Raw genomic sequence first — 9014 nt, forward strand, 5'->3', positions numbered from 1 at the left:
TGACAGGCAAGTTTACACTCACTGCTACTGGGCAAAGTCCAACAACAAAAGACCACAAGGCATAGCTACTTGCACTGTTTGATGATCAAACGCTAAAAAGAACTAAATTTCTGGTTCCTCCCAGTATGATTCTTAGTGCATAGCTCATCCTGACAAGGAAAATTGTTACTAATTTTCCCAAGGCATAAGAAGATAAAGTACAAAGTAAAGTGTCATAAAAGGTCTTCCCCTTACATACTGCTTCTGCAACTGTAGTCACACCAGGAGTTTTCTGTGTGTTGATTCTTGAAGGAAAGGTAAACTTTTTGAGAGCATCTTTGGGTTAAAGAGTATAAAAATTAAGTCTGGTGTTTGTGATTGTATCAGTCCATTCTCACACTGCTACAAAGAACTACCTGAGACTGGGTAATTCATGAAGGAAACAGGTTTAAGTGACTCACAGTTCTGCAGGCTGTACAGGAAGTAAGACTGGGGAGGCCTCAGGAAACTTACAATCATGGCAGAAGGTGAAGGGGAGGCAAATATGTCTTACCATGGCAGAGCAGGAGAGAGAGAGCAAAGGGGGAAGTGCTACACACTTTTAAACAACCAGATCTTGGAAGAGCTCACTCACTATCATGAGAACAGCAAGAGGAAAATCTACCTCCATGATCCAATCACCTTCTACTAGGTTCCTCATTCCACACATGGGATCACAAATTGACATGAGATTTGGTGGGGACACAGAGCCAAACCATATAAGTAATAAAGAGAAAAGCCATTGCTATTACTAGAGGATGGCTGTTTTTTATAATAAAACACATCTCACGCCTACATACATATTTTTGGATGGGAAAGGGGAGCAGTGTTATTGACTTAGTAGAATTTATAATTTATAGAATACATTAGAATCAATGTTTGAGTGTTGTTTAGCCAATTTTGGCAATGAATGAATTCAATAGCAGGCTTCACAGTGTATAACAAATTCCAAGCTTCCAAGTAATTTTATGTTAGTTGAGGCATATTTCTCCGCATTAGAAAATGTTTAAATCTTTGAATTATTTTTTTAAGGACCAGAACTGTAGAGAAGGAATAAAGTGCCACAGGAATAAGAAGAATTTGAGAGGCTCCAAATGCACTTGCTTTCTTCTTCAATAAGCCAAAGCATAAAGGTGGTGCCCAAATACTGGCCCAGGGGATGTGTCAGTTGCCATGAAAATAGTTCTTAAATAACAGAGCAAAGATTTTAAGCAAATCCATGCAAATTGTCAGAGCATGTCTTAGTCACCTCTAGAGGTGGGGTGTGATTTACTTAGCCTCATTTCTTGAATTTTTTCCAAAAGTTTTTGCCATGAATATTTATGTCTAGGGTTCATTTACCGACTGAATTTCCACTCCATTGGAATTATGCATCCCCATAGTGCACCCAAGAAAGGTGAGCAGTTAGAGGTGAGGAAAGAGATTTCCTGACCTTTTGGAAATAGCAAGCTACACTGGATTAAGTACAGCTTGAGCGAGGTTACTTGTGGGTTGGTGAGGTGTAATTACCTCAAAATTATCTCATTGAAACAATTAGCGTGCAATAGATTTGGTGCCAGATCTGCCGCTGTTCTGAACTTTCGTTAAAGCATCTCACTCCATCCTGAAATTGGGCAATTTATAATTCTTACGGAAGGTGCTAGGACTCTACATATTCCTGCTCCTGAGTGCAGACTTATTTACATCTGGTGCTTGTCAAATGAGTTGTACATGTGAAGGTGCTAGACTTGATGTGATGGAAGTGTTTCTTTGGTGATGAAGTGTTCCCTAGAAAAGTTCCCGGAACCATCAGATATACAGACGACAGCCAGCTCCCCCTCTCGTTAAAGACCTCAAGTCCTCAAGCTGAAGGTGCTGAACTTCTGCTACCCAATCATCCTCAGCTGGTTCTTTTTATTTTTTTCATTTTAATTTATTTATTTGAGATAGAGTCTTGCTCTGTCACCTAGGCTAGAGTGCAGTGGCGCAACCTTGGCTCACTGTAACCTCCGCCTCCTGGGTTCAAGCGATTCTCCTGCCTTAGCGTCCCTAGTAGCTGGGATTATAGGAACCCGCCACCACGCCTAGTTAATTTCTGTATTTTTGGTAGAGACATTTCACCATGTTGGCCAGGCTGGTCTTGAACTCCTGACCTCAAGTGATCTGCTCATCTTGGTCTAACTGGCTCTTTTTAAAATGAACACAAGGCAAAAAGGACTCAAGTTTGAGCATGCAGCAAAATAGTACATTTTTGGAAATCATTTTCATTTCCTCTTTGCTTTTTTACAAAACTTCCTCAAATGGAAGGGGCATTTTTATTACACTTTATGTTTCTGACAAAATTTAGAAGATATTTCTTAAGCAAAGCTACTGTCTAAACCTCAAAGATCAGTTAGTCATAGGCAGGGTAGTGATTGTATAGAAGAAAGATCTAAATTTTTGTTAGAAAGCTTTTAAGTAGCTTTTGGAAAAATGGCTTAAGTCATTTAAAAATACGTGAGAAACCACAACGAAATGGGATTTTTTTCAAAATCATTTTGTCCTAAATTGATTATGTACTATATACCCTGAAGGTGGTGTCTGTGCAGTTAGGGTGAAGTAAAGGTATGAAATGAATTCAGATTTATACTCTATAAAAGCAACTCTTTCTTTTACTCAATAGAAGGAAAACAGTATTTGTCTTAAGTAGTAAACAGATATATGCTGATACATAAACAAGAGCTACTTATTCTGTAACTTGAATGGAATCAAGAAATACAAAAAGAGATCAACTAAAAAGGTGTCTGAAGGATTGTAAATGTTTATGATTCTTGAATAAAAAGAAACACAACATTATAAAACATATTTGTATTGGTTTTTACTACCTATGACAATATGGTGTACAAAACAATCTGATCTGGATAGACTAGAAAATAAACAGTGGCAGAGATGTTGTCCACAGGAAGAAAAATGGCTAAAACAAACATTTACTGTGAAGCCATTTTTGGATATTTAGTAAGTACCAAGTGCTGTGTTAAGATTTCATATATCTTAACTAAGTCATTTATATTGCACAGCCATCTTTACAAGTGAGTAATATCATCCCAATTCTCAAATTAAGGATGTCTGAGCCCCAGAGAAATCAAGAAACTTGGAAATGTCACATAGCTGATCAGTAATAGGCTAAAGTATGAATTCAGGTCTAACTGCAAAGCTTCAACTTTTTTTTACTACATAATTTAGTGAGTAGCTTTTTACTGAGGAACTTTCTTTCTCAGACACATACACACACACACACACACAGAGAGAGAGAGAGAGACGGAGAGAGAGAGAGGAGGAGGAGAGAGAGAGATTAACCTTTATTATGGAAGTGCTATAAGTTTGAGCCTATACCAAATTGAAAGTGAAAGATATTGATAAAGTTTAAGGGTTATTCACAAGGAGGGGTGATCATATTATTTGGAGAGAATGGTCATATTTTGATACTCAAATAATCTTAATGTTTATTAATTATTGAGACTAACTGAACAAGACTTAAGCATTTGCCTCATGGAAGTCTTTTCAGTGTCCTCTTTGCCTTCACACCAAACTGCCCTAAATGGAGGATGCAGCTTTACTTTATCTTATTTTTGTTTCTAACAACATTTAAACTGAATTTCTCAAGCTAAGTTACTGTCCAATGAAGCTCTAAAGATCCATGAAATGGTGATAAAATATCCATGGCATTCTGATATGCAACTGTGATCTTTATACATTTTTACTTTGTTGTTACTGGAATAAGGCTTTGATTTGTGTTTAAAGTTATGACTCTTCTCATAAAATTCTCTGGTGTTTTTTCTTTCAATTGTGTAATGGTGCAGTGTGCTAGAAAGCACATTGAACTGGAAGTAAAAGGACTCGGTTGGCCTTGGGTCATGTCCTTTTAGGTATGCCGTCTTAGCTGGGTTAGTCCCTGGGTAGCTCCAGACCTCCCTTTCCTCGTCTGTCAGCAGGATGTTAGAAAACCACACTCAACTCTAAATTCCATCACAACTAGAAAATTTGACTTTTGAAAAACTTACTTGTGTGACTGTATAATCCAAAAAATTTTCATATATTGTAACTGAAAGCCTGCCCACTTAAGGTTAGACTCTTTTGCACTATGCAGAATCCATGCCTATTTTCTTTTATTCTTTAGTGAGTTTTAATGGGATGTTCTACTGAAATTTAGCACCAGTTATCTGACTGTGTTTTTGAGAGTAGTTTTTATTTAGACAAATTGACTTAGGAATATCTACTCAGCCCTATTCTCTTCGGTAACAGGCATTTAAAAAAATTAGTTCAAAGCTCTTCTGAGGTTGGCAGACTCATTATGTTTATAAGTTCCACCTACATGAGGCACTAGAACACATCTTCCCAATATGACATGTTGACACTTCTTCCACAATTCCCAACTTCTAAATGACTTCCAATTTCATTCTGTTTACACTCACTTTCTGGTGATCTCACCCAGTCTTATTTATACCGTTTAGAATGCTGATGATTCCCACATTTTTGTCTCCAGATCAAACCTCTCTCCTGACTTTAGACTGCCTCGTTGACATCTGTCTATTTGACCTCTTTACTTGGATGTTGTTATGGATTGACTTGTGTCTCCCCAACCCCTGAAAGATATGTTGAAGTGTCAGTATCTCAGAATGTGGCTTAATTTGCAAATAAAGTGTTTACAGAGGCAATCAAGTTAAAATGAGGTCATTAGGATGGACCCTGATCTGATATGACTGGTGTCCTCATAAAAGGGAAAATTTAGATACAGAGGCAGACACAAACAGAGAGAAGATGATGTGAAGATGCAGAGGGAGAAGAGGGCAATGTGCCTGGAGGCATGCATGGACAAGTCAAAGAATGATGAGGCTTGTGGGCAAACCCCAGGAGCTAGAAGAGGCAAGGAAGTGTTCCTCCTTAGAGTCACCAGAAAGAGCATGATGACAACTTTATTTCAGACTTCTAGCTTCCACAACTGTGATGCAATAAATGTCTGTTATTTTAAGCCATGCAGTTTTAGTATTTTGTCACAACAGCCCTAGAAAACTAACGCAGATGCCTAAGAAGGATCTCAAATCTTACATGCCCCAAGAAGGGCTCCTGCCCCACTCTCCTCCCTGGACAATTCTCCCTTTCTATGTTACTGGGAGCTCCAGATTATTGGTTGCTCTGACAAAACAGTTTGGAGTCATCCTTGACTCTTTCCCTCTCATTCTTCTCATTAAATCTACCCTCAAAATACAGTAATTTATAGAATCTAAGCTACCAGCAATTGTGAGGTACATGATTATTTTATCCATCCCTAAAAAAGAAAAAAAATCTAGCAATCTGTGACCAGTGCTATTGCTTAGAATTTTTATTTTATATGTACTTGAAGACGTCTACACTTATGTAAACATAAGTTTGCCATACATCATTATTCAGTATGAGGAAAGTGTATGCGAAATAAGTTGGTTAAAGTTTCCAAAAAGATTATTGATTTCAAAACCTAGCTTCTTAGTTACTTTCGATTCAGAATCATACAAGTACATGGTTTTCCACAAAATATCATCCATAGTGCCATTAAGAGTAGTGGGCAATGCAATGCTCTGCTTCCTGCAGATTTTGAACTGAAGTTGCAAAGCTCCAGGAACCTGTGATGCAATTGAGTGAGAATAAAAATGCAAAACCAACTATGTGTATGTGCAGAAAAGTGGCAACTACATCTCTATGTCTCCTGTTCTGCAATGATGGTAAGAAGCCATCAATCACAAGACTCATTCCAATTTCAAAGATGCTACAATGTTTAAAAAAGAGAGAGAAAGAGAGAGAGAGACAGAAAATGTTAAGACCAAAATACATACACTCTCTACCATTATCCCCTAGTCCAAGCCACCCTCATCTGTTCCCTGGCTTCTCATTGAAGCCTCCTAATTAGTTTCCTTTTTTCTGTAGTTGTCCCTCTATAATCTATTCTCCACACAGCAGGCCATGTGATTCTTTCACAATGGGAATTCAATGGAATCTTTCCTGTGTGTAAAGGCAGGTGGGTATAACTGGCTACAGAATATCATCCAATTCTATCACTTGACTACATGCAGATCTTTCATGTATGCAAATATTTTTCCCCACAACACTGCACATTTCTGAAGAGCAAGTACTTCATCACCCATCTATAGAGGGTCTTCCACAGCCCCTGCTAAAGAGTTATGTCCATCTAGAAAGGGATAAAATTGCAGAGAAAAAAATGAAATGTACACAAGCACTTAAAGAGGGTATCAATTAGATAGGGCCCACAACAGGGATAGAGTCCTTACTGTGGTGAGCCTCAGGGTATTTGGAAAGTTTATTTCCTAAGAATCTCATTGGGTTGGCGGTCATAACATCTATGGAGGAAGTAGTGAATGTCAATCAAATTACTTTGTAGAAAGTTAGGTTGATCCACGTTTCTCTTTTAATTTAGGGAGTAAAGGAGCCTGCCCTCAGTTCACTTACCCTCAGAGGTATTCTTTAGGAAACTATCGTGTATAATTATAGAGTAAGACTGGGCAAGTATTCAATAAAACTGTGTTTGTTTTGTGTGTGTGTGTGTGTGTGTGTGTGTGTGTGTGTGTGTATGGATCATTCATCACTGGTGGTGCTGCCTTCCTCTGGATAACACTCTCAACCTTAATTCCAGCTCTAGTCAACTTGATTTTTGCCTTCAGTCTATACACTTAGAGAATTCTTTTTTTAATTCTGCCTGTAAGAAGCATCTATTGACAACTGCTTACCTTTAAGGTAATTTGGGTCATTATCAAAATTAAACTTAAATGACATATGCTATTTAATTCCCATTTTTAACTTTCAGTTCTATATTTTTATCTTGCTATTCTACATTGTATCCACTTTTTTAAATAACATAAAAATATTAGAATTTTTAGAAATTGTAAAGAAAAATGAAATAAATGAGATATTTGAGAGCCCTTTCTGGCTGGAAACTTCCTATACAATTTCTTCTTATAGTATGCATATTATTTACCTCTTGTCCAGTGGTTGTACTGAAAAGAGATCATAAGTTTAAATAATTCATATCCCTATAAAGGATTCGGATGATTTGTGAAGTGAAAAGACAACGTTATTTCAATGGTTTGGCTGTGCTGTGACTGAATGCAGGATTAATGTGATCTTTGGAAAGAGAGATTGACCCATGCAGCTATTATTTTATTCAGTTGAAAGACGTATCAGGAAAAAGACAAGAATGCCTACTCTCAACACTTCTAATCAATACAATATTAGAGGTTCTGGCCAGTTTAATAAGGCAAGAAAAGACTTTAAAATGAAGTGTATCATCTTTGCAAGGTGGCCAGTATCACTGTTGTGCACCTTCAGAGATTATGTACATTGTATTGTATGCAAATGTGAATGGAATTCTGGAGCAGTTTCCTCCTAACATTTACCTACTCCAAAATTGACCACATAGTTGGAAGTAAAGCACTCCGCAGCAAATGTGAAACAACAGAAATTATAACAAACTGTCTCTCAGACCACAGTGCAATCAAACTAGAACTCAGGATTAAGAAACTCACTCAAAACTGCTCAACTACATGGAAACTGAAAAACCTGCTCCTGAATGACTACTGGGTAAATAATGAAATGAAGGCAGAAATAAAGATGTTCTTTGAAACCAACGAGAACAAAGACACAACATATCAGAATCTCTGGGACACATTCAAAGCAGTGTGTAGAGGGAAACTGATAGCACTAAATGCCCACAAGAGAAAGCAGGAAAGATCTAAAATTGACACCCTAACATCACAATTAAAAGAACTAGAAAAGCAAGAGCAAACACATCAAAAGCTAGCAGAAGGCAAGAAATAACAAAAATCGGAGCAGAACTGGAGGAAATAGAGACACAAAAAACCCTTCAAAAAAATCAATGAATCCAGGAGCTGGTTTTTTGAAAAGATCAACAAAAGTGATAGACCACTAGCAAGACTAATAAAGAAGAAAAGAGAGAAGAATCAAATAGACGCAATAAAAAATGATAAAGGGGATATCACCACCGATCCCACAGAAATACAAACTACCATCAGAGAATACTATAAACACCTCTATGCAAATAAACTAGAAAATCTAGAAGAAATGAATAAATTCCTCAACATATACACCCTCCCATGACTAAACCAGGAAGAAGTTGAATCTCTGAATAGACCAATAACAGGCTCTGAAATTGAGGCAATAATCAATAGCTTAACAACCAAAAAAAGTCCAGGACCAGATGGATTCACAGCCGAATTCTACCAGAGGTACAAAGAGGAGCTGGTACCATTCCTTCTGAAACTATTCTAATCAATAGAAAAAGAGGGAATCCTCCCTAACTCATCTTATGAGGCCAGCATCATCCTGATACCAAAGCCTGGCATAAACAAAACCAAAAAAGAGAATTTTAGACCAATATCCTTGATGAACACTGATGCAAAATTCCTCAATAAAATACTGGCAAATCAAATCCAGCAGCACATCAAAAAGCTTATCCACCATGATCAAGTGGGCTTCATCCCTGGGATGCAAGGCTGGCTCAACGTACACAAATCAATAAATGTAATCCAGCATATAAACAGAACCAAAGACAAAAACCACATGATTATCTCAATAGATGCAGAAAAGGCCTTTGACAAAATTCAACAACGCTTCATGCTAAAAACTCTCAATAAATTAGGTATCAATGGGACATATCTCAAAATAATAAGAGCTATCTATGACAAACCCCACAGCCAATAACATAGTGAATGGGCAAAAACTGGAAGCATTCCCTCAGAAAACGGGCACAAGACAGGGATGCCCCCTCTCACCACTCCTATTCAACATAGTGTTGGAAGTTCTGGCCAGGGCAATTAGGCAGGAGAAGGAAATAAATGGTATTCAATTAGGAAAAGAGGAAGTCAAATTGTCCCTGTTTGCAGATGACATGATTGTATATCTAGAAAACCCCATCGTCTCAGCCCAAAATCTCCTCAATCTGATAAGCAACTTCAGCAAAGTCTCAGGATACA

This window comes from Pan paniscus, chromosome 12 (genome assembly GCF_029289425.2).
Source record: "Pan paniscus chromosome 12, NHGRI_mPanPan1-v2.0_pri, whole genome shotgun sequence".
NCBI lineage: Eukaryota > Metazoa > Chordata > Mammalia > Primates > Hominidae > Pan > Pan paniscus.